Consider the following 24,953-nt stretch of genomic DNA (forward strand, 5'->3'; position numbering starts at 1 on the left):
TAAACATCAACAACCATGATAAAACCCAGTACATCAGAAAACTGGCAAATCGTGCGGCGTCTGGGACATTTATTTTAGACAAAAAAAATCTCCAGTGTTTATAAAACGTTATATCATCACGCTGGTGTCTGTTACTGTGACTCATTTGTTATGTTGACAGAATCCTCGAAAACAATATAAACGAGCACAAACCTTCTTCTAATGGAGTAGATGATCTGATTTGATTTGCATACATTTGCATATTATTGTGCTGTGGTTCCTCACATTTACACCAAAATGTGAGAATCAAAAACGATCTAAATACACATGCTAAATGAGGATTTTCTTCCACCTGCCTTATGTCGTGTGGTGACGCAAAACCTCTGGGGTGTCCTGTGCTGTCCTCAACACCAATGCCAGCCTGTATTGCATTGTTACAGGAAATCACTATCATTCACTTAAGAGAGGGTTGGTTTTAATGTTGTGGCTGTTAGGTATATATATATATATATATATATATATATATATATATATATATATATATATATATATATATATATATATATATATATATTAGGGGTGCAACGATACTCGTATCGATATTGAACCGTTCGATACAGTGCTTTCGGTTCAGTACGCATATGTATCGAACAATACAAAATAAATTTTTAATTTATTTTATCAACTTTCCTTCTGACGATGCGCTCGGTGGATCTGCGCTCGACAGTGCAGCCTGGGCGGAGTAGTCGAACGCAGATTCACTGAGCGCAGGGCAAGCTAGCGAGACAGAAGTTAAGCTCTCCTTGCAACATGGACCTCCCCCACTCTCATTCAGATCTGGCCTTTGGAACTATTTTGGTTTTCATGTGACGTATGACCCTGAAGGTAAGCACGTCATGGACTAAAGTAAAACAGTATGTTGGATGTGCCACGCAATGCTCAATTACATGGGTGGGAGCTAGTGTGTTAGCACAGTTAGCTCGTTAACGTGTTGGCCGTCCAGCCCCATGCATAGGCGATCTGCGGTAGCTCGTTAATGGAGATTTGCCGTTGTGGCGTTAAGGTCATTTCAATGAGATTTACGCTGACAGCACTAGTGGGAACACAACAAATATGACTGCACATTTACACCGACATCATCCTAGTGCAAAGACAAGTGGAAGCAGACAAAAACAACAAGCAGGCATGCTACAAACTTTACCCGAGTCATTTAGACAGCCGTTAGCACATGATTATCCTTATGGGGACCTGATATGTTTAATATGCTGCTGAGAATATAGCCCAGAAGAAGCGTGTAGTATAGCTTTTATTTTGGAAAGAGCCATTTCTCTGTAATAAACTCTCTTTTCCAAAGATGAGTGATTCCTCAATCAGATATAGGGCTTGCAAAATCACTAGCCCGACGTACCGTGGCTAGCGATTTTTCCAGTCGGGCTACCAAAATCTATCTCTGCCCTGCCCGTCGGCCTATCGTGGGAAGGAAAAATATATGTCAATGCTTTTGCATTCTTTCGGAAATGTAGCTGGGTAATTATGTCGTTGGCATCGGTGAGTCACTGTCAATATGTGACATATTGAAATCGCGTTTGAATTTACGCTTGTTTTTTGCTTTCACTTTGCAATCGCGCGAACTGTGTATAGAGAGCGACAACACTGATTGGTGAGTGATGATAATTTGCGCACCAATTCCTCGACATCGTCTTATTAATCGTTAGCTTACTATGAAAACATGACAAGTGAAATCTCCCGCAGCAAGCTTAAACATGTGAGAGGTTGATCGCGCAGAGAATCGCTGAGCAAAAGTTATGTGAGTGCGTGTGTAAAAGCAGCAGGATATATATTGTAGCGGGTCAGGGCTGTTCGGGGTTCTGTTTGTACAGTTATGTTTTGTTTATGTTGCCATAGTGACGGGTGACGCCCTCTCGTTGCGACGGTGTGTCTTTCCGGGGTCAGAGGCGCCCTGTGTGTTGTTGTTGTTGTTGCTGTGCTGTTGGCGTTGAGCAGTTAGCTAGCGGCAGTGACAGGCAGTGTTCTTCTGCAGATGTTAATAAACGGCTGTGCTCCCTGGCTAGCTCACGGGAAGCAAGACCAAACGATACCTCCGTCTCCTCCTTGTCTGAGCTCGCCACATTGGTGTCAGAAGTGGGATGATGGTGGCACCCCATGTTCTGACCCGAGTGACTTTTCTCCCGCCGGTCGTGACCGGCCGGTGCGCCAAAAGAAGGCACCTGGACATTTGCAGGACTTTGTGTGGGATAATGGGGTCGTCGGGGACGACTGACCCCTTAGGTGGGGGCTATGTAGCGGGTCAGGGCTGTTCGGGGGTTCTGTTTGTACAGTTATGTTTTGTTTATGTTGCCATAGTGACGGGTGACGCCCTCTCGCTGCGACGGTGTGTCCTTCCGGGGTCAGAGGGCGCCCTGTGTGTTGTTGTTGTTGTTGGGCGATCGTGTTTCAAGAGTTGGGAGTTCGCCTTGTAATCGGAAGGTTGCCGGTTCGAGCCCCGGCTTGGACAGTCTCGGTCGTTGTGTCCTTGGGCAAGACACTTCACCCGTTGCCTACTGGTGGTGGTCAGAGGGCCCGGTGGCGCCAGTGTCCGGCAGCCTCGCCTCTGTCAGTGCGCCCCAGGGCGGCTGTGGCTACAATGTAGCTTGCCATCACCAGTGTGTGAATGTGTGTGTGAATGGGTGGATGACTGGATATGTAAAGCGCTTTGGGGTCCTTAGGGACTAGTAAAGCGCTATATAAATACAGGCCATTTACCATTTGTTGCTGTGCTGTTTCCGCGCTGAGCAGTTAGCTAGCGGCAGTGTTCTTCTGCAGTCAAAGTTTTGAGATGCTAGCCTGAAATTATGACTTGTGGATGAAAAAAAATGTTTTGTTTTTCTCAGTGGTGGAAGCAAGCTTCCATAATGAACTGAGTGCTAAATTTCAGTACTTGGACTCTTTGGTAAAAGGAAACAGGAGTAACCATCCTTCCTTTGTAAAGATATTTAGTATTTCGTATTATTTAGTGGCGAATAATCCTATCAGGTTGTGTTTAAAAACATTGCTGCAGGTCATACTAAATACTCATCTGAATAAGGTGGATTTTATGCTTTATTTTTAAGAGAAGCAATACTTGATTGTGTGGTTGGTGTGTTAAATGGATTTTGTTGGAGTAGCATTTTTGTAAGTGCCCACAAGATGTCACTGTTGTATCAAGATGAATCTACACCCCCACACCACCTGCAATACAGTTTTGTTTATGGTCCTGCTGCTCTGTCACATAAACATTTGAATAGCGAACACTGTGTTCTGGTTGTTCAGCATACACTTAAGTCAGCATAAAGAATGTGGCTGGAGAACCACTTAGCATCTGGCTATTAGAACAATTATGGTAGTGCTTTCTTGATGTTATGATATTTATTTGAAGCCAGAGAAATAATTTATGTTTGTATATATTATTTGCCCTTTTTACTGACTGAGAATACAGCTGTACGCTTTTAGTTGATGCACTAATGAATCTCTCTTACAAAGAAAGATTTTGGACAGTGTAAATACTGCAGATGAGTTTTGTTTGTTGTCTATCACCAGAATTAGTTTTAGTTAAAGTCCATCAAGCTGAAATTGCACCTTTAAAGTTGTTTGTTATCAGGCTGTTATTACTTCTGAGAGGCACAGAGGGCTGCTGTAAGCCTGGGTGATGCATGCACAGTGTGTTAGAGGGGTTTGTTGAATGTGTGTCAGGGAGAGACAGGAGCTTTCTGTTGTGTTTTCGGCGGAGCCAAACCTCCTAAAGTTGGGTACTCATTTCTCAGCAAAAGGCTTTGTAGTTTAATGGCCCCTTATTCAGATAAATTTGTTAGGCACGGAGGTTTTAGGTTGGATGCTGATGGCCTGTCGCCCTGCTAGTTAGACACTTCTTTTCTTTTTTTAAGCTATAAGTTAGAACTATAGTATTCAGCCTCATTTTGTTGGTGTGTGTCACAGCACCACCTACAGCAGAGGCGTGAGTGGGCTCTGAGGCTCTAGAGTCTGAGATATAAAATAGGTACTCTTTCCTCTTCTGCATTACACTGCACCAGGTAACACATTCTTCGTGCTGATTTAAACCCAAAGGAGAGCCATTATATCGCTTGGGAGCTCTCATGTCTCCGTGTCTGTTCTCTCGGTCTCATGCATTTTTATGACCCAGCATGTGTAGCGTCTTCTTCAACAGCACACGTGCACAGATGCTTAGCTATACAGGGAAGCCCTCATGTGTGGTAAAGATCTCTTAAATGCTCATACTGCACCGGCCACACTCATTTGTAAAGGCACTAAACCCATAGAGATTATCGGCTTCTGTAAAATGACACAAAAACCAGCGCATAACTTGATGTAGAGGAGGGCAGACTTAAAGAGAGATTCAAAATGCCGCTGTGGTTTTTGTGTGTTAATGAGTGAACAAAGGGAAATGGAAGGAAGGTAAATAACTAATCAGATTGGGGCCACTCATCTGTCTCAGATGGAGAGGTGATTTCCATTAAGATAGTCTGTACAGCACGGGGAGAGAAAGAGAAGAGGCATACAGAGGGAGATGCATGAGAGAGCTCTCGAACATTTTGCTGCATCCTGTTTGGCAGTTTTAATGTCTTTGTCCTTCAATTATCTTAAAAAAAAATGTATTTCACAGTATTTCATATTTATCTGTAGACTGTCTTATCACACCTTGTTGGAAATCTCTCTTTCTCTGTTTACCTGTTTGCTCCTTCTGTAGTTCTTTCACACGTCGCTTCGAAAGGCAGGCTTCCCAGCATCCTCTTTTCTTTTCCCACCTTCTTGGTAACCATAATTCTGCCTTTTGACATTAGTCGAGTTTGTAATAATCTCGTGTTCAGCAGTTCCTCTCATCTGAAAGTAAATGAATTAATATCAACCTGTGTAGTCAGACACTGGTGTGAGAATGCGGTCTACACTACATAAAAAGACATTTCGGGCCACGCCTCTTACTCTTTGAACTCTGATGTCTTGATGCCTGCGCAATCATCCAGGTAATAGCTGTGCAATCTGTGGTGTTTTACTTTTCTACTTAAAAATGTAAGTCTGGTAATATTGTGCATGATGCAGTAAAAAGACAAAAACCTTACCTTGCCGATAAACGTTGGTCAGGTGTGGTGGCATGAACCACAGTTAAGGATGTTTCTGCTTCATCTCATCCTCTTCTAGGCAACTGTCCCAACTCTGGATACCTAACAGTGAGCCGGCTAAACAATAACAACAACTCGTTATAAGCTAACATTAGCCAATGCTAGGGTAGAGTATCCTTAAAATCACACTTCTCTTCTGATAAACAGTTTGAATATATTCTCTTATCTTATGAGAGTTTCTGACTTAAGTTTCCAAGTCCCAAAAAAAGAAAGAAAACAGAATTGGATTGACTGCAATCTACTGACACCTAGTGGTGACATTTTACAAACTGTACCTTTATGAAAACGTTTTTCCTTTCTATCCTTCCGATCATATGCTTTTCTAACATTTTTCTTTCGAGGTGTCATGAACATTTATGTCCTCTAACAGTGTAGATACTGTTTTCCCGCTTTACATAAGAATACTCAAAATACAGTATTGATCCCGTAGTCCCTCATGATCAACAAGGCGGTAAGATCATTTACAATCACACATCCTGCTTGGATGCTGCATTGCCTACTTCAGACACCCACTTCAAGCACATTGACATTGTGTGTTGCTTCTGCTTTAAAATAATACAAGAGTTCAAAAACATCTCTATAAGGATGACCCCCAAGTAATAATGTACTTGCTGTGAAAGCACCGATATTGAAGCATGCTGGATTATGAATAGGGCTACAGTTATGAAATGCTCCTGCGGGGAAAAAACAGAAAAACTAAACTGAACCGCAGGTTCCGTAATTGTTATTTTTAAAGTCGTGTGTGGCCTCGTAATGTGTTATCGCTGCAGTCGACTGGCCTGGGGTGGTCTGTGTTACAGCGCTGCATCAAGCAGTCCCCGACCCCCCCGACTGACCAGTGTGTCACTTAGCAATAATACGAAGCAATGATCAGCTCACACACGCTCCACTTCACACACGGCTCCCTCTTTTACTGCCTGCTCCAGGCTGCTGCCAGTGATGTAATGACCCCACATCTCCTAGTGGTCAGTGTGCTCATGGCTCCTTCCCCAAGGCGAGAGATGATGATGTAATGGCTCTTTCATCCTCAGTGTGAGTGTGTGTGTGTGTATAGTTTAGATGTGTTTGTGGTAGTATCCCAAGAGTATCCATGCACCTACACAGAGGGCATGACATGCGATCTCCCCTCAGACTAAAAGCTGCCTCCGAGGGTCCGAAGGTGTACTTACATACTGAAGGCATGCATGTGTTTAAACATCAGAAGAATGTTAAAATGAAGTGTAGCAGGAGGAAAGCTTTGATGAAAACTTTACTTTCGTAGAATAACACACACACACACAACAAAAAATCTGCAGATTTTTGCTTTTACTATAATAAATGATCAATTGTTTCAACCAATTCTTAAGCAGATATGCTTATCACACACACACTCAAGCTTCTTGGTAGTTAGCTATTGTTGTTCTCAGTTGTATTTCATAGTAAACTACATATCTTTGTGTATTGAAGTGATAATGAAACAGCAAAGTTCTTCAAGAGGTCATCTTTGGGTTTTTGACATGTATACCACAAAACTAATCAATAGAAGTTTTGATCATTTATTATTAAATTTTTTCTTGCAAAGGTTTTTTTAAACCTTCTGACTTACTCTTTGTTTATTATCTGCACCTTACCTCATGTTTCATCTCCCTATATGCTCAGTGTTGCACCCCTTTTTTTTAGCCCATCCACTGACATCACTGCTCTATCATTTTTGGGTGCTTTTAGTTCCCAGGGGTGATGTAAGGGGTGTTTACTGACAAAGGAAGTATTGTAAGATTACCCGTGTGACTGTACAGTCAGCTGTTGAGTGACTATCTCTGGCCCCCTGCTTTGACTACAATGACGCTATGTCTTTATATACAGAACATTACTACACACAATGCAACCTCTTATAGTCTCCTTTCTCTTCTCATATTTTGTTCTACACCAGTGATTCTCAAAGTGTGGGCCCCATGGTGGGCCGCAAAGGTACTGCAGGTGGGCAGCAGTAATAACATACTAAAGTTACCCTCAAGTATGTACTGTTACATATTGATATACATTTATTTGTCTAGATAAAATGTACATCAAAACTGATGATAGGAGGTGGTGAGTTTGTGATGTTATGACTCTGACTTAAATTTACTGCTCATATTCGCACTGCGAATATGACTGGGTACCATTAGCAAACACTATTACTTACACTATTTTGTCTTCATTGTCTTACATCACCTTTCTCTACCTACCGTCACCTCACTTGTACTTTCTCTTCCCACCGATGTGCCTGTTTTCCAGTGTTTGCTGTTAGGATGGTCACACATTTGTCAGTCCAGTTCTACATATGGGTGCATGATTTGACTTGCTCATTCCGTGATTTTACTGAGGTGGTGGAAATTAGTCCAAAACCTGTAACCCCTTTGTGCACTATGGATGGGAACATTGTCATCCTGACAGTCAGACACTACAATTAGGATAGACATGTTTCGTTATAGAATAAAGGTGATGTCTAAGATCAGGAGTGACCTACCTCAAAGTTAACAGATGGATGCAAACCATACACAACTGAGCAATGCCAACCTGATATCCTCAGTGTGTAACCCCTGCAGTCCTGTGAAACAATCAGTAAATCTGCTGTTGAAAATACATTCTTCTGTATGGTACCCGCACATTCAGAGCTATAAAGTTATAGGTTTTCAGGATTAGATGTCAGTGATTGGAAGCTCCTTACAACGATACAGTTGGCACACGTGCATGCCAAGATTTAAAATGTTCTCTAAGGCCTGATGAAAAAAAGGTTTGTGGAGATTTCTGGCAAATGATCCAAAAAGAAGTTAAAATCATTTTAAAGAAATTTCAAACAACTGCCAATTTGTCCATTACTGAAGGAAAACCATCCTGTAAGGTGACCATCTGATGTAAAAAGAAATCCTGAGCCAACATTATTTCATCGCAGGATATGCAGGTAACTCTGTCTGTTGTTGAGCACATGCAACTAAATTAAGATGCTTGCATATTTGACCATCATAGAAAACATGGGAAAACGCCTTTTATGCCACGTTAGAGTTTTGTGTTTGAGCTATGGTAACAGTCTTCATATTTGGCTCAGATCAAAGATTCTGAAGAAGGTTTTCAGGAGAGTCTTTGATACTTCATTACCATGCTACCTCAGGAACTGGGCAGTCAGTCTTTCTTTGAATTCTGCATCCTGTCTGATCCCAACCCAATGTGATGCCATCTTCTAAGAGTTGAATATCAACTAGAAGTCGACATTTCATCATGTTATTGGTCAACTTAGGTCTAGCAGATGCACTATATTGCCAAAGGTATTTACTCACACATTCAAATCATTGAATTAAGGTGTTCCAATCACTTTCATGGTCACATGTGTATAAAATCAAGCACCTAGGCATGCGGACTGCTTCTACAAACATTTGTGGATGAATTCCAGCATGTTACTGTGCAACAAATGCAGTCATGAAATTTTCATGAAATTTTCATGAAATTGAAGGCCACACTTCATGTGGCCTTCAGATTAGCTCAAAAACAGTGCACAGAGAGCTTCATATAACAGGTTTCTATGTCCGAGCAGCTGCATCCAAGCCTTACATCACCAAGCACATTGCAGAGTGTTTGATGCAGTGGTGAAAAGCACGCCACTGGACTCAAGAGCAGTGGTGTTCTCTGGAGTGATGTATCACGCTTCTCCTTCTGGCAGTCCAATGGATGTGTCTGTGTTTAGCGGTTGCCAGGACAACGGTTCTGGCAGTGTGAAGTTTGGTGCGGGGGGATTGTGGTGTGGGGTTGTTTTTCAGGGGTTGGGCCCAACTTAGTTCCAGTGAAAGGAACTCCAAATGTTTCAGCATATCAAGGCATTTTGGACAATTTCATGCTCTCAGCTTTGTGGTAACAGTTTGGGAATGGTCCCTTCCTATTCCAACATGACTGCACCATGTCTGGTCCAAAAAGACACAGACGAGCAAGTTTGGTGTGAAAGAACTTGACCGGCCTGCACAGAGTCCTGACCTTAAACCTACTGAATACCTTTAGGATGAATTAAAGCGCAGCCTGGGAGTCTTCTCTTCCAACATCAGTGTCTGACCTCACAAACACACTTCTTGAAGAATGGTCAAAAAAGTCGATAAACACACTTCCGAAGCTTGTGGAAAAGCCTCCCCAGAAAAGTTGAAGATGTTGCAACTGCAAACGGTGCACCCACATAATAATAAACCATACGGATTTAGGACGTGACGTCACTCAAATATATATGTGGATGAAGGCAGACGAGCAAATATTTTTGGATATGTAGTGTAGGTAAAAGGAAAGGCATTTATTTCTATGGGTATCAACTTATTTTTTCAAATAACTTTATACAGAACCTGTGAGATGTAGGAGCATGTGGAGTAGGCAGCAGGATGTAATTTCAGCAGTAGCAGCGACGCCTTTAGTGAAGGTAATCATCATTTTTCTTCCTGTTGTATTAAAAACAGGCACACATTCAAATGAACAGACTGAAAATGCTGATGGGATGGAAAATCACTGGCATCACAGGGAGTGTGTGGTAGAGTAAGATCTGTGAAGTCAGGAGTTACTGTATGTCTTAGCAGCTGTCAGGAGATTCAGCTCATATCAGATACGCTTGTGCTCACAAGAGGTTCAACCCTCATTTCTCACTTCTTGCAGTTTTTGTATTGTTTGCCTGTTTTTTGGCAGCTGCTCACTTTTCCACTCGTCCTTCTTTCCTTTTTTTATTATTTCCTACCCTTCCTTTTCTCTTATCGCACCGTTTTTAAAAAAAAATGTTTATTTATAAGATTTTAAGTTCAAAGTTACATAACGTCACACCAGACAAAGGACATAATATTCAAAAACAATAACATTTAAGCACAGAAAAAAAAAGAAAAAACAGAAACCAAACAAAAAAATAAAATAAATAAAAAAAGAAATAAATAAAAAAAGAAAATACATCAGTTAGCCAGTACAAATCAAAAGTTCAAAAGAAACACCATTGTCCAAAGAAGATGATCTTCTGTGTGAGTTTAGACAGGGCAACAGAGAGTTCACCAAGACCAGAAGATGTGGGAAACATGTCCAGGAAGGAATCAGGGTCCAGCAGAAGTGCAGTTTCACACAAACGCAAAGTGCAGTCAAACGGGTTAAAGTTTATGTTGAATTCCCATTAATATGATTGAGAAAAGTGCCCCAGATTTCGACAAACTTAAAATGTGTGTCAGCCAAATGATAACAAACCTCTTCATTATACAAACAAGCAATCATCTCACGTAGCCAAACCCTGAACAATGGAGGAGATGGTGATTTCCAGGCTCTAAGAATAAGTCTTCTAGCTACAATCATGCCAAACATTAAGGCTTTCTGAAGAGGACGTCTGAGTGCCAATGAGGTTAGGGAGCAGCCTAGCACTGCAAGTACACCACCCGGCTCTAATTTTAAGTCATAAATCCGGTTATATATATTAAATATCTCTGCCCAGAAACTCCGGAGTGTGGGGCAAGATCAGAAAAGGTGACCAAGGGTTCCAACCATTGCTTTGCACCTGTCACACAAAGACGGAATAGACAGAAAAATGCTGCATAGCTTTGTTTTAGAAAAATGCAAACGATGAAGGACCTTGAACTGTATAAGTTGTAGTCTGGCATTAACAGAGCATTCTTTAATCTTCTTCAACCCATTGGCCCACAAAGCATCCGATATTTCCACTTCCAAGTCCTTAACCCAAGCATCCTTGATGTGGTTAGTAGGTGGTATAAGTGTAAAAAGTGTAGTAAATTGGCTGATTAGGTGTTTGGAAGTGGGATTTTTAATCAAATAATCATAAAAGTCACTATGAGCAGGGGGCTTATCCAGATGGGTAAAAGAGTGTTTAACAAAATTCCTAATTTGTAAGTATCTAAATAAATGAGCAGAGGGGAGCATAAATTTTGATTGCAGCTGAGCAAATGAAGCAAAACAATTGTAGATGTAGATTGGACCGTTTTTACATAGACGAGCACATGCGTGTGTGCACACAGCTCCCCCCCACTGTTGGAATAACAACAGCCGCAGAACTGTGAGGAACAGCTAGCTTTCAGAGCAATAACAAAACCCAGAGACAAGCCTCGACCATTTCACGCCTGCCCGTCCTTTTTATTGTTTGCAACCCTTCCTTCCTGTGGCATCTGAAGGTGGCGCTTGCCTGAGACGATAGGCTTGTATCAGCTCAGTCCACCCTGTCCCTTCCTGTCCTTACCTTAGGTTGTATTATCTGCATTTCATGTAATTATTAGTGACCTGATTCTGTGTTGAATGTTTAGTCCCAGAGGCACAGACAAGCTCTGATAAGTTTCATGTTAGTTGGAGCTGCTGAGCAAAGGCAGCAAAGGTTATTTTGTCTGCAGCGTCCTCTGGCCTCGCGCACACAAACACCACTGCAATGTTTTTCTTTAGATCAGCTGAAACATCTTCAGCAGATACAAAAACTGCAGAAGTAGAGGAGCATTCTCTGTGAATGGAAGGTGGTTTGAATGAATGACTGAATGAAAGAACGAAGGGGGAACAGAGGAGGTGAAGGCGAGTGTAGCTTGAGGCGTATAGATTCTTACCCCATCCTCTCTGCTCTCCCACTATCTTCCTCTGCTACCGAACCCTCCCCTCCTCTCTGCTTCTGCATTGGCTGTTTTCAGTTTTCAGGGAGCCCTCGCCATGCAGCAGTCAGTAAGTCAGTAGGGGCAACCCTCCCTCCAATCCACCCTTTCCCCTCCCTTCTTTTTGCTGCTGTAAGGAGTGGTGCTGTTTATGAATGAGCCTCGGAGCCGCAGAGTGTGAATGAAAAATAAGAGAGTGAGCAAGCAGATAGCGGTGCATGTTGAATGAAATGCAGCAAAAGCAAGGGTTAGGAAAATGAAGGAAAGATGCTGAATGAGAATGAGAGGAGTGGGGAGCAGTGAGGAGGTGCTGCGTTGGTGGTAGTAGATGATAGAAATGAAAAGAAGTGAATAGATATCGGAGTGATAGTTGTGCTGTAATTTTGTGTTCCGAAGCTGTCATTGTCCAGCCTCACAGGTATGCAGATCAGGGATGGTGCTAGGATGGAAGACACCTGAAAAAGGGGCTCCTTTGCCTGCGAGCCAATGGGAATCCTCACTACCAAGCAAACACATACATACACACACAAACACACACACACACACATACGCCAGCCTCTCTGCAAGCTGGTTCTCTGTGCTTTGAATAATAACGGGGTTACCCGGGTAACCAGGCAAGGATGATCGATGTGCCTGTGCCTGATAAACAGAGCACAGAGGGAGTCGCTTGTGCGTCTGTCTTTGTGTGCTGCAGATTTTCTTATGTCGCAGCGGCAGTTTTTTGGTTCTGGGAGGATACGAAGATTTTTTTATTATGAAATCAACGCCGCCCAATGATATTTTGTGTGTGTGTGTGTGTGTGTGTGGGAACAGCTCACAGGATGTATGTTTAAAGGTAGTGTGTTTACTGATGTTTAGCACTAAACATCCTTTGCGAGAAATGTGCGGTCACTCCCACAGACCATCCGTGGGGGTGATCACACACGGCGTCCATCCACTATCCTGACTCATTCACTTACTGTAATAATATGGCTGCTTGAAGTGGAGAGATTTCAAGGCTGTTACTCATGCACATAGAGTGCAAATTATACAGCAAACTAATGAGTCTACTTGATTCAGTCAAATGTGAACTGCATGCAAATATGATTTTACGAGTGCTGCTGTTATGAGCCACGGTCAGCCGGTCTGTTGGGGACGGAGGGTGTAAAAGATGTAAATGTGGTGAAGGTATAAAAGGAAAAGAAAGTGATACGCTCTTTTGGGGTCATATAGCAGAGGTAGTGGTAGTGATGAGGTACTAAAAAGGAACAATTTTTTACTATTTTAGTGCTCTGTTTGTGGCACAAAACCATGTTAGCATTGGTGCCACAGCCACACAATTGAACCAGGAACCTTTTGCTTGCAAAGCGAATTAGTTAACCACTATATTATAGAAGGCACTAACATTTGCAGGTGTCAATAATGGTAATACATTGTGATACATCACTAGTTACAAATACCTAAATAATGTTTAGGTAATAAGACAAACACAGATTGTATATTTAGAAAAAGTAGATGTGGTCAAAGTGATGTTGGTGAACATGTTTTGCAGTCGGGTTGGAGACACAAAGCGTATGATCATGACCGCACGGAAGCTGAGATTCCCAATTTTTACACTGGGAGATGCTCCAGCAGCTGGACAAGGTGAGACTTTCTGGAGAAAACAAACTCTGTGATCCCTTTTTCTTACTGCTTAGACTTTGAGCGAATACTGCAGGGAGTCTACAGCAACCATAATGAGCCCTCTTCACAGACACTTGATACTTGATTTTCACTCATCAGTCCTCTGGCCTTGATGTGTTTGAAGTTATGTGATCAACGGCACAAAAATTATATTACTGCTTAAAGTATAATAAATAATAAAGCTTCTAATGTGAACAACGCTTTGAAGCTGACGTTTAGTTGCTAGCGGACATTCCAAGCTCTTGTTGCCTAGGTAACCCTTAAATTTGTTTGCTGGTATTTTGTAATCACTCAAGTCACTTGCCTTAAAATTGACAAAAGTTGACAAAGGTGGGGACAGAGTCACTAAAAGTTGCTGATTGTCATTGACTTTCTGTGGCATCTGGTTGCCACATCACTGTGTAAATGCAGGTTAATACAGTTTAAGTGGGTGAGTTATTTGTAAAAAATCACCTGTACAGTTTAAGGTGGAAATATAGCAGTCAAACCATTTTTTTTGTTCCAGGTTTTAAACATTTCCACATTGAAGTCAAAGTAAAGATTTTTGCAGCCACCCTCAAGTGGCCATTCAGGGAACTGCAGTTGCAGCTGTTGGGAATTATAATATACAAACATGCTGTGTCTGTACTTTTTGCACGTTAAATAAGTAAAGATTTGGTGGCACAATACAATGAGTAATTCGGTCTCTACAGATGACAAACAGTCCTGTATTATTTACCTCTTTTTTTGCTGTCTAATCATGCAGGTAGATTTGCTTTACATGCACAAGCTTTGAGATGTATGTTTTAAGAAGTGCCACCACACAAAAACAATGACAGTGAATAGATTGTTTTTGTGGGGTTGCAGCATTGAAGGAATTGCATGATTTCAGCAGCACCTCTGCTATCTGGAAACAGTGTCCTCAATAAGCTGAGCAAACAGCAGGCTCCTGCAAACACACTCTCTATCTAATTGGTAGTTTTCCACTAAAAACCGTTCCCCACAAGGTCGATGGATTATCCAGAGTAATGGGCGTGCTTATTATAGATGGTTTGCTGTTACAGGAGATTGTTCAAAATGTTATTTTCGGTGCTGTTAAAGCAAAATTCTGTGTAATGCAGAGAGACACACATATGGCAGTTTTAATTCAGCTGCAGCCCTGTATGAGTGCCTGCAGATGTTCTTTGAAGCATTAGTGGATGGTGCTGCGTATTTCTAGGGGTGAATGTGTAAATTAAAGTGCAGGCTTTAATGTGAATTTAAAGAGATGGGCACATTTGCTGGTTTTATAACAAGCTCAAAACTGGAGAAGAATTTATATAAATACAGGTGACTGGGCTTCAAAAACACCTTACCTCTTTCTGCACTGCTCACTCCTGCATTGCTTAAGCCTTTTGTCCTTCCTCCCTCCCTCCCCTCTTGCTCATTTCTTCCTGTCCTCCCTGTCCCCACTCTGCCTCCCCCAACCTGAGCAGAGGAGGAGGAGGAGGTGGAAGGTAGAGTGACTGCTGAGAGGTGTATCTGCAGCTAGAGTCACCTCTCAAGAGCTGATGTGTCATGCCGGAGCTCGCTGTGCGTTGTGCACAAAGACATGATGACCTCACAGAAGGGTCATCTGAGTGCGTTCGTAGTCGTACTGCTCTTTTGTCATGAATACCACGAGGCAAACTTCCCTTGCTGTGACAATCGCTGTATGTTGCAGCACAAAGCGTCACTTCTCTGTGACCTTGTACGCTTACATCTGTGATTACAATGACGGCCTCTGTCTGGAGAACTCAGCACTGAATATTAAAGCAATGGCTTGGACTTGTAGGCACTGATGAAGACTTAGCAGTGCTCATTTTGGGCGTAACAAATGACAAAATGTACAATGCAGATGCGCAGGAGACATTAGAAATGGCACTCAGTGCTGTTCTTGTGGCTGAAAAGCATTAAAATGACTCACTTTAATGGTCACACACATTATTTTTCACTCAAGATAAGCTCTTTGGTGAAGTTAAATGAGGATGTGCTTGGATGTAATAACTCAGGCATATTCAGATGTGGTGATGCAGCACAAAGATCGCAGTTACAGCTGAGTACACTGTCTCCAGCAACCCAGGCTCGGTTTTGAAGTGTTATATCACACAGCCACTGCAGTGACAGCACTACTTACAATGTTACTGCAACAATATTATAAGGCACAAACTTACGTGTATATCCACTGCATGCTCTGAAACCACAAGCATGCATTTAATGGCACTGTTTCTTAGTACAAAAGCTGTACAGATGGAGGAGTAAAACTGATAAGGGTGTTTTGTCTCTGTCACCAAAGGAAGACAGAAAAAAAAGCATTTTGAGAATTTGATTTTGTTACTCGCTGAGAGATGCGCTCATCACTGTGTCTGTGTGAGTCTCGGTGTCACCATTATCCTATCATGACATAGCTCCGAGCAGGGAAAGCCCTATCTGCTAGGTAATAGCACTGCTTTTGCGTCACTGCTGTCCCTCTGGCTGTCACTGGTGACGCACTGCCACTGTGAGCCTGCTGCCGTAATGTTACCGAATTCAATCACCTGTGAGTGGGTGTGCTTTTGGCTACGTGTCTCTGAATTAAAGGACACTTCACAGAGATATTGGCAATGAACTTTATGTTGTTGGGTAATGTGCTCTTAAAGAAACATAAATGTTAAAGAATAATTGATGTGCTTTACAGCACTGTGAGGCCATAAAGCAACCTGATGTCTGTTAAATAGCATTTAGTAGAGCCAGCTAGACCATAGACGTAAGCATTAGTAATAACATACTCCAAGTCTATCTAATGATTTATTGGAATAAAACTAACAAAAAGCGTTACAACTGAGAGATTCTTACAAGTGTGGTGTGCAACACAGAAAATCAGTTAAAGATTTAAAATAATCATGTCATATTTGACCTCTGACCTCTCCTTCAAGGCCAGTAAATTGATCTGAAGGTCAATGTGATAATATTATACAGAGCTATTACTGCCGTTGTTTACATTGACAACATATAAATATATAGGGAATGATATATGGGACGTTACTTTGGACATCTGACCTCTTCTTCAAGGTCAAATAAGTTCAAACATTCATAAAGTCTCTTTTGTCTTTAAAGCTATGCTTAATTTGTGCTGCCGTTGTTTGTATTGGTACTATTTAGGAAATAATACAAGTATATGCGGATTCTAAGGGTGGTTTCACACCTGCTGTGTTTACTCCGTTTAAATTGAACTCAGGTTCCTTTTCCCCCTATGTGCAGTGTGTTTGTGCAGGTGTGTGAACCGCACCTAAACGACCATACCAAGACCCTTTGGAGGAGGTGGTCTCAGTGTGGTTCCACACGAACTACAGAGCGTTTTTTAAAGTTGTGAACATGATCTGACCCCGATTCAAACCCGACTACTGGATCTGCGTTACATCTTTGACCTAAAAAAAATTGTTCTGTAGCCACGTATGCTCTGTATTCTCAGTGTGGGACAGTACTATATATGTGCAAAGATCTATACGGGCTAGCAGCTAGCTGCAAAGTTTACAAACTCATCAACTGATTCAGACCAGAGTAAAAGAACTATAGGTGTGAAAACGCCCTAAATGTCACATTATAGTTTTCATCCAAATATCGTGTCATATTTGACCTCTGACCTCAGTTTTACCTTTCACATCTGCCTTATTTTTAAGTTGAACAAAGCAAACAAAATTAATATATACAAAAAAAACCAATGCTACTAGTACAACAGGCACTGGGAAAAAAGTGGACACTTTTCAATGTTTTTAACATTTGTTTTCACTTCAGCTCTTTTTATGCTATAGCTTCTCCTCTTCTGCTGGCTGATGGACCAACAACAGCACAAGCGAGAGCAGTTTTACCACATATAGTTAAGACTGTCCCCATCTGACAACAGATAGTCTCTGCAGGTAAATGGGCAGTCCGTAGCTGCTACCATTGCAGGACCAACATTTCCACATTAACCTCTCACTCCTTCCCTCTAGCATGTCAGCCTATAAGACCAGAACCGGTGCTATATTTTCCACATATGTCTCCAAATCCCCTCGTCATCCTTGTCCGTAAGACCATTAGTGCAACTAAGTCTGTAAATACAGCATTTTTGTTCTCATGTGCTTGTGTGTGTGTCGAACAGGATTTTTAGGAGACTGCTGGCGTTCTGCGATGCAGTCCTCAGCAATCTTACATAATGCTGCTTGTAATGCTGCAAGCACAGACTTAACAGACCTGCACCTCCACCTCTGCATCCTCATGTCAGCCTACATGTCTGTCTGTCTCTCTCTGCCCCTCTGTCCTCCTAGTTTGTGTGATGTGCCTGAATATCCATCAGTATATCTTTTTGTCTGCTAACATTTTTGCCTCTCTGTCATCGTGCGTCCACGAGTCTGTTTGTCATTTGCTAATTCTCAGTCTGCCTTGTTCGTAGACTCGGTGCCAGTCTTCTATCTGTGCTTTTCTTTTCTTTTTTCTCTAAATCTCTCCTCTCCATCTCTTACTTCTGACATACCATGCATAACGGAGTTACTTTAGCTTGGTCGTGATGTTCTTATGTAACTCTCCGTTCGCCTTTGCGGTCTCACTCGTCTCAGATGCACACATAACCGTGCTCTCTCTCACACACACACACAAAAGATGGATGATTCTAGATAAAAAAGAAAATTGCCGGTTTTATTCACTTAAAATTGAGATTGCAGTTTCCTCTTAGTGTTTAGTGAAAGTTTTTCTGGGTAATTTCTCATGGCCCTTATAACTCGACCAATTGTTTTTAAGTCTTCAAATTGTTGTTTACGGGGGGGAACTACAGTTTCTCATCAACATCAGAGTTTTCTTGATTGTTCTGTCTCTTTCTAACACATGCTAGTTCTGTTTCTGTTGCCTCTGACTGTGCACAGGTTATCACACTGTGTAATGAAGGATCGTCAGGGAGCAGATCTAACCTTCTCCTTCAGATGCTGCAGGATGAGGTTACATTGAGGTGTGAAGCATAATTGGCATTTGGATACTTAACTTTTAGCTCTGAAATGCTGTATAAATACATTATAAACCCTATGACCGCTCTTTCTGCTGTCACCATAGTGACACACTATGGAGAGTCTGAGAGAAATGTGAGACCTGCTTTATTAAAAACAGCCGCTCCTTATTTGTCTATGTTTATCTGGGTATGACTTCAGTGTGGTGGGTCTGGAAGTATCGAATAAGTTGTCACAGCCTGGTGAACAAATTCACCTTCACAATGAATTCTTATCACAAGTAACGTCTGTGACCACGCCTACACTTATGTAACTCGATTTCTGATTTTCAGTTAATGTCTTGTTCTCACAGTCGACTGCGTCATGTGTAGGATCTACTTGGTTCTTTTTTTTCTGTTAATGAAATTGTTAGAATGAATCTGAAGTTCACATACAGGTCAGATACGTGATGATAATAATAATAATACTAATAGTAATAATGATAATTTTCAGCTCCTCTGAAACGATCCAGTTAATAATTTTACATGAGATATTATGTAGTCGTGGAGATCTGATTATTCCACGCAATAATGTGACCTGTGACCTGCACCATGCTGAATTCCTCTCAAGGACGCGTGCTCTCGGTACCTTTTCTCTGCACTGGCTGTATATATTACTGTGGCTCTCAGTGTTTCGATGAACTGACCAGAAAGTAAATGCGGCTGTTTGTTGAGACAAGTTAAAGAGCAGAGGGAGAGCGAAATGAGATATGTGTGGCGAGAGATTGAATTGATTAATGGTGCAAGCCACTCAGTGTGTGGACTCTGGCCACCTGCACCCTCTGGTCAATCAATGCACATGACTGACTTCAACGAGCCTGAATCTGAGGCGCTCTTTGTGCTGCTCGGCTTGAAGCTTGATGTTTCTGGCATACAAATTGCTTTTAAACCCTTTTCGTTAGAAATGTTCATGCTACTCTTTCTGTCTGAATACTTCAATATCATATTCAGGGATTGAGCTCTTTGCATATTGACATGAGTACTAATTCGGATCATCTTACATATCAGCAGTTTGCTAATGAAATGTTTGGTAACATTACAATATATCTACAGGCTGTGCTATAAAACAATGGCTGAAAACAAATAGCTTTGATGACGTTTATTACACTAATTTCTGTTCCCCCTCTGCTTTATGGAGCTTTGAATTTCAGTTCACTGTTCAGCTGTACAGGCTGTATGTTTGTTGCTTTAGTGCACTCTTACCACTCAAATGACATAATTTTAATCTACAGAATTAAAAAAGCTACCATCAAACTGCAGATAAATATAGTAAGCAGCTAGAACATGAGGAAAAAACCCACAGCTCCATATGAAAGCAACTAAAGTTTCATAACATCAGCCTGTCTGGTTATATGTCACTCTTGTTTTCCTCTTGTTTTCGTAGCCACCTCATGGAAAAATGAGTTCCTTTCAAAGGGAAAACATGTTTCCTACCCTAGCTTAAATTAATAATGAAGATAATAATTACTTGCAGTCCGGTATAATGCATAAAGATTGAAGACTTGGACTCATGGCTCATCTCTATAATTGGATGCCAGAGAGAGACAAATGACACCTAAACAAAAGAATAAATAATTAAACACAAACTGAGCTAGAAATATTGACATTTCCATGTTAGAGTGGAACATAATAATCAAAGGGGTGAGGGTAAAGTGTCACACTGCTTGCTATGTTCAAATTACAATGTACCCTCTCTTATTGTGTTCCATAGCGTTAACTAGAAATAGAAATGCTCAGAGGAATCTCGCACATCGTTAAAGCTTGGCGTCTGTGCTGCGTCTGTAAGTCACGTGGTTTACTTTGGCTCGGTCTAAGTGCTAAAAACTGTAGTGATGAGTGAGCATGTGTTTTAATAGTGCGGCAGATAACTGGAGCAATCGTTCAAATTAGATACAACACGAATGTGTGTGTTTGTTCTACTGAAAACAATGAATTTAAAAGTATCATTAGCCATTTGAAGTCTGAAGTGAACACTGTTTTCAAAGATGGTTTAAACACAAAACATCGGATAGATGCAATGAGCTATTTATTATGATGATGTATGAATACTTAAGAAACTTTAAAGGTCTTTACCTGTTTTATGGACATGAAATTGATAAGTATGTTCATCTACATTAAACATGTCAACTGCCGCATTACACAAATATGGTCATTGGGGTGGCTGTAGCTCAGGAGGTAGGTAGCAGGTCATCTACTGATCAGAAGGTTAGTGGTTTGATCCCTGGCTCCTCCAGTCTGCATGCCAAGTATCCTTGAACAAGATACTAACCCCAAATTGCTCTCCGATACATTCATCAGAGTATGAATGTGTATGAATGGTAGTTAGAAAGCACTAAGAAACTTAGAAGACAGTGCTTGTGTGAATGGGTGTGATTGGGTGAATGTGGCATGTTGTATAGAGCGCTTTGAGTACTCCGGGAGTGTAGAAAAGCGCCATATAAGAATCAGTCCATTTACCATTTTCATCCAGTGAAACTCCTATACAGATTGAGGGATCATCCTGTTATCACCCATGAAATGCACAAGTAAATTTGGACATTAAAGAGAAATTTCTCCTGTCAAATCTGTGGAGGACCTTCTCCTCTTGCTTCAGCTCTTTCATGCTAGCACATTCAGGGTCGCCTGTCTGTGGAAGAAAGAGCTTGTGTTTCTACTCCTACTCTTAGATGGGGCATTTTGGGATTAAGTAAATGGAGGAGAATCGAATCAACCACCTTTATATGTAAGTTGAGCAACAGCTGTCGAGGCTGTGTGGCTGGCAAAGATGGACCCAAAAGCAAGACTCAGAAACAGGAGGGGTAAACTGAAAGGTACAAAGTACAAAATAACGTGAGCCAAAAACAAGGAAAACTGAACTTTGAATCAAAAGGGAAAACACACAGCAAGGGAGGACACAACAATGAGGGAGGACATGGCAATGAGTAAGGGGAAGACTGAGAGAACAGATGCACAGGGGATAATGGGGGAACAGCCGACAGGTGGGAGGACAGCTGACATTTTTATCAGATAACTAGACAGAGGAAGTAGAACTACATACAAAACACAAGAGACAGGATGCCACCAAAATAAAATGGCACACACTGACCTGGACAAAGATACATGAACATTACACATAAAAAAAGTCAAAATACGGGGACAAGATGGGCTAAACACCGAAACAGGACTAGGACACATAAGGGAACTAACATAATAAAATGAGAAACCTTGAACTCGAAATATAGATAATGAAACTCAGAAGCACCAGGTATTACTGAACTCAGAACATGATAGTATAGAGCATGTACTTAGTCATCACTGAAATCCAACAGATAGCACCAATAGTCCACAACAAATGAAACACCAGGTCGAAGACCCAAGAGCATGACAGGCCCTTAAACAGATGGGGTGTACTGTGGACAGGCAGCTGCTGGAAGATATAAGTGATGGGTAAGCAGTGGGAAATGCCAGGAGTCCATCCTGAAGATATGGCGTGACAAAAGTGCTACCTCTGAAGTGCCACCACGTTGGCAAAGTAGTATGAAATGTATATAAATCTGAGGAATTTCACTCCTAAAGTGGATCAAGTATAACTGACTTTATCTTAAAAAATAAAAATAATCTCTTGCTAGCAGTGGTGGCAATCATGAATATGGCTAATGCAGTCTGTCGTGAGAGTGTACTTTTTACTTTGTGCTGCACTATAACGGGTCCCCCATTTGGGGAGATTAACTAGCCCTATTAGCTGTGTGTATATATTGTCCACATTAGCTTATATAGGCAATCAGAGAGCAAATAGTCTGCAGACATAGATTGCAATTCCCTTTTTTTTCATACCCGAGTCTTGAAATACCATTTGCTTTTGCTCACACAATACAAAGAAAGAGACACTTCTGATTAGTGAAGTGAGACTGAGAGCAACAAACCCATGAGATTTGAGTCCACTTATCTTTTTAATGCAACATTGTTTGTCAAGACAATCCTTACCATCCCCACAGTGTTAAATCATGTTGGAGTCAGCGAGAGTACCAAGAGACAAACCCAAATCACCACTGCAGAGTCAATTGCTCTGCCTGTTGCCATGGCTACCTACTCCCCAAGATAATATTTATTTAAAAACACATTGTTACGCATTAATTTGACTGTTCGGCTGTAATTAAAAAAGGTGCTGTTTCTGTGTGTGAGCCTGATGAGTTGGACAACCAACAAGGACCATATCTGTGTCACATACATGTTGGTATTTCTGTGTAGAATGTGACTGAGAAAATAATTACGTGCAGTAGCAACCTCTCACTCGCAAAGTAACACACTTTAAAGCATGACCTGTTGAATAGTTATGACCAGGGGTCTGCAACCTTTAAGAGCCAAAGAGCCATTTGGACCCAGTTTCCACGCAAAAGAAAACACTGGGAGCCGCAAATACTTTTTGACATCTAAAATGAAGATAACACTGTATATATTTATACTTTATGCTTTGTGTGAACAACTAAAGAGTGTTGCTTATGAAATCCATGAGGTGCTACAGAGAAAATTACATTTTATTTATGTAATGAACACATTTTGAAATATAACAAAAAGGAAAGACACCCAGCTGAAAAAAAATGATCCATGTAGCAAAGAAAAACTGTTGTGTACTGCCACCCTTATATTGCCTTTGGGCTTTTGGAGCGTAGCAGAGCCTTGACCTGAATTTTAAGAAATAATTGGAAAAAAGCACTATGCTACTAAAAAACTGCAAAATAAATATTTGCAAAATTCTGCATAAATATTTATATATTTTATCATATATATTTATTTTACATGGTAAATGTATGCGGCGGGGCGTGGTCTGCAGTGCCGCTGCACGGGAGGCGTACACACCTGAGCGGCACCCGCAATCACGCCTCACTGCCTTAAAGTCTGTGCTCTCTTTGCTGTTGTGTTGTCGGGCTGTGAGCTGAAAAGCCGGCTGTATGCGTACAGCAACCGTGTGTGAAAAGTGGTCAATAAAGAGATGCCGAAAAGCATGCTCATGAAAACATCATCAGGTCTGCCGTGATATGTTTACAATGGGACTTCTGCTCCTGAACTTCTGCGCACAGTGAAGTCACTTTCATCTTTACGCAGGACTGTAAGCAGTCATCTGTGCGGCGTGAGCGGTGTTTGTTTTTAACATAGTTCGCGGTGGAGCTGCTGACATAATGTGGATCCGAAGATCCATAATTGGCCTACCTTGGGTTCAAAGTCTCAGTAAATGCACAGCGTTTCAGCGGGTACACCGGCTTCCGCGAGTGTGACTCTTATTTTGAGCGACGAAAAATAATAAAATATAATTTTATTTTTATATTTCAATATCACAATAATCTTCCAATTTAGAACTACAAGTTTAAAAAGAACTTAAAACAGAAAAAATACACTTCAGCTAAATACTTGTAATTTATTTTCCCAAACCACGCGGAGCCGCAGTATAAGGACTAAAGAGCCGCATGCGGCTCCGGAGCCGCAGGTTGCCGACCCCTGGTTATGACCATACATATTAAATCAATATTCATTCTCTTAAACGAGACCTGAAACTAGCAAACTATCATCCTGTTGGAACACCCAATTGTGTTTTAACCTTTTGTTGTTCATTTGAGGTGAAGTTGATGAATTTGGAGTTAGTCCTCTTTTTTCAGTATTTCATCCAGTTTGTACAGTGTACCAGTACCACTGAGAGCAAAACAACAGTGCTCTTAGGTTTGAAAATCTCATCTTTACTCCTCCAAACATGTGTCATAGCTCAAACTTTGTCTCAACTCATCATTTGAAGGCATTTGGCTTGTCCATGTGGGTGACTGTAAATGTAAAATTGGACAGTGACACTGGTTTTCCAGCAGTTTCATGACAGGCCTGGCCCTTAGTGGTTCCTGGGCTGTTCCTGAACATGCTAACCAACTTCATCTCATCTGAGGCATACAGTTTGGGTCTTATTCCAGACCTGAGTAAAGTGGTGACACATTCGAATAACTTGTACTTATGAAAAACAGTTTGAAGTGATGATCTTGGAATCTGTGATTGCTTAGAAATGGCTTCAAGAGTCCTTAAGCCTGTAATTTTCTTTGATCTTCGCTGATCTTCCCTTGGGCTTTCTTGTTGTTCTGAGCATTGGACAATCCAGTGTGTGTTGTCAAACAATCATTTCATACTGGCAAAGAGAAACTAACACTTGCAGTCAAGTGTGCTCACTAATGAGGATTTAATAGAACCCGGAGGTGTCAAGTTAAAAGACATTGTAGAACCTTCAGCAGATTTCTGTGAGTATATGCATATACATGCATACATTTTAACCTGTATGAAGACTTCTGACCCTGTGTGACCCAATTCTTTTTTTCTAAAGTCAGTAAACATGTATGTTGTTCAATCATTCACAGAAAGCATTAAAAGCCTAAAATTACCATCATATTCAGGTTCATGGTGAGTGTATGTAAACTGTAGACACTCTTAGACTTGGAGGAATGGTTTAATGCACTTCCACACTGACTTTACTTTTCACATATGGAGGCTAGGTCCATTTTTATATGCAGTCTGTGTAAAGGTTATACTAATAACATAGTGTCACTT

At 41.3% G+C, this 24,953-nt stretch overlaps 1 protein-coding gene across 2 annotated transcripts in view; it reads left to right on the forward strand.

Moving 5' to 3' along the window:
* Nucleotides 1–24,953, forward strand: part of ece2a (endothelin converting enzyme 2a) — a 115,865-nt gene that overhangs the window by 1,958 nt on the left and 88,954 nt on the right. The gene's annotated exons all lie outside the window — the stretch shown is intronic.

Source organism: Rhamphochromis longiceps, linkage group LG18, assembly GCF_057381845.1.
Source record: "Rhamphochromis longiceps isolate RC_006_pf linkage group LG18, R_longiceps_female_GT1.1, whole genome shotgun sequence".
NCBI lineage: Eukaryota > Metazoa > Chordata > Actinopteri > Cichliformes > Cichlidae > Rhamphochromis > Rhamphochromis longiceps.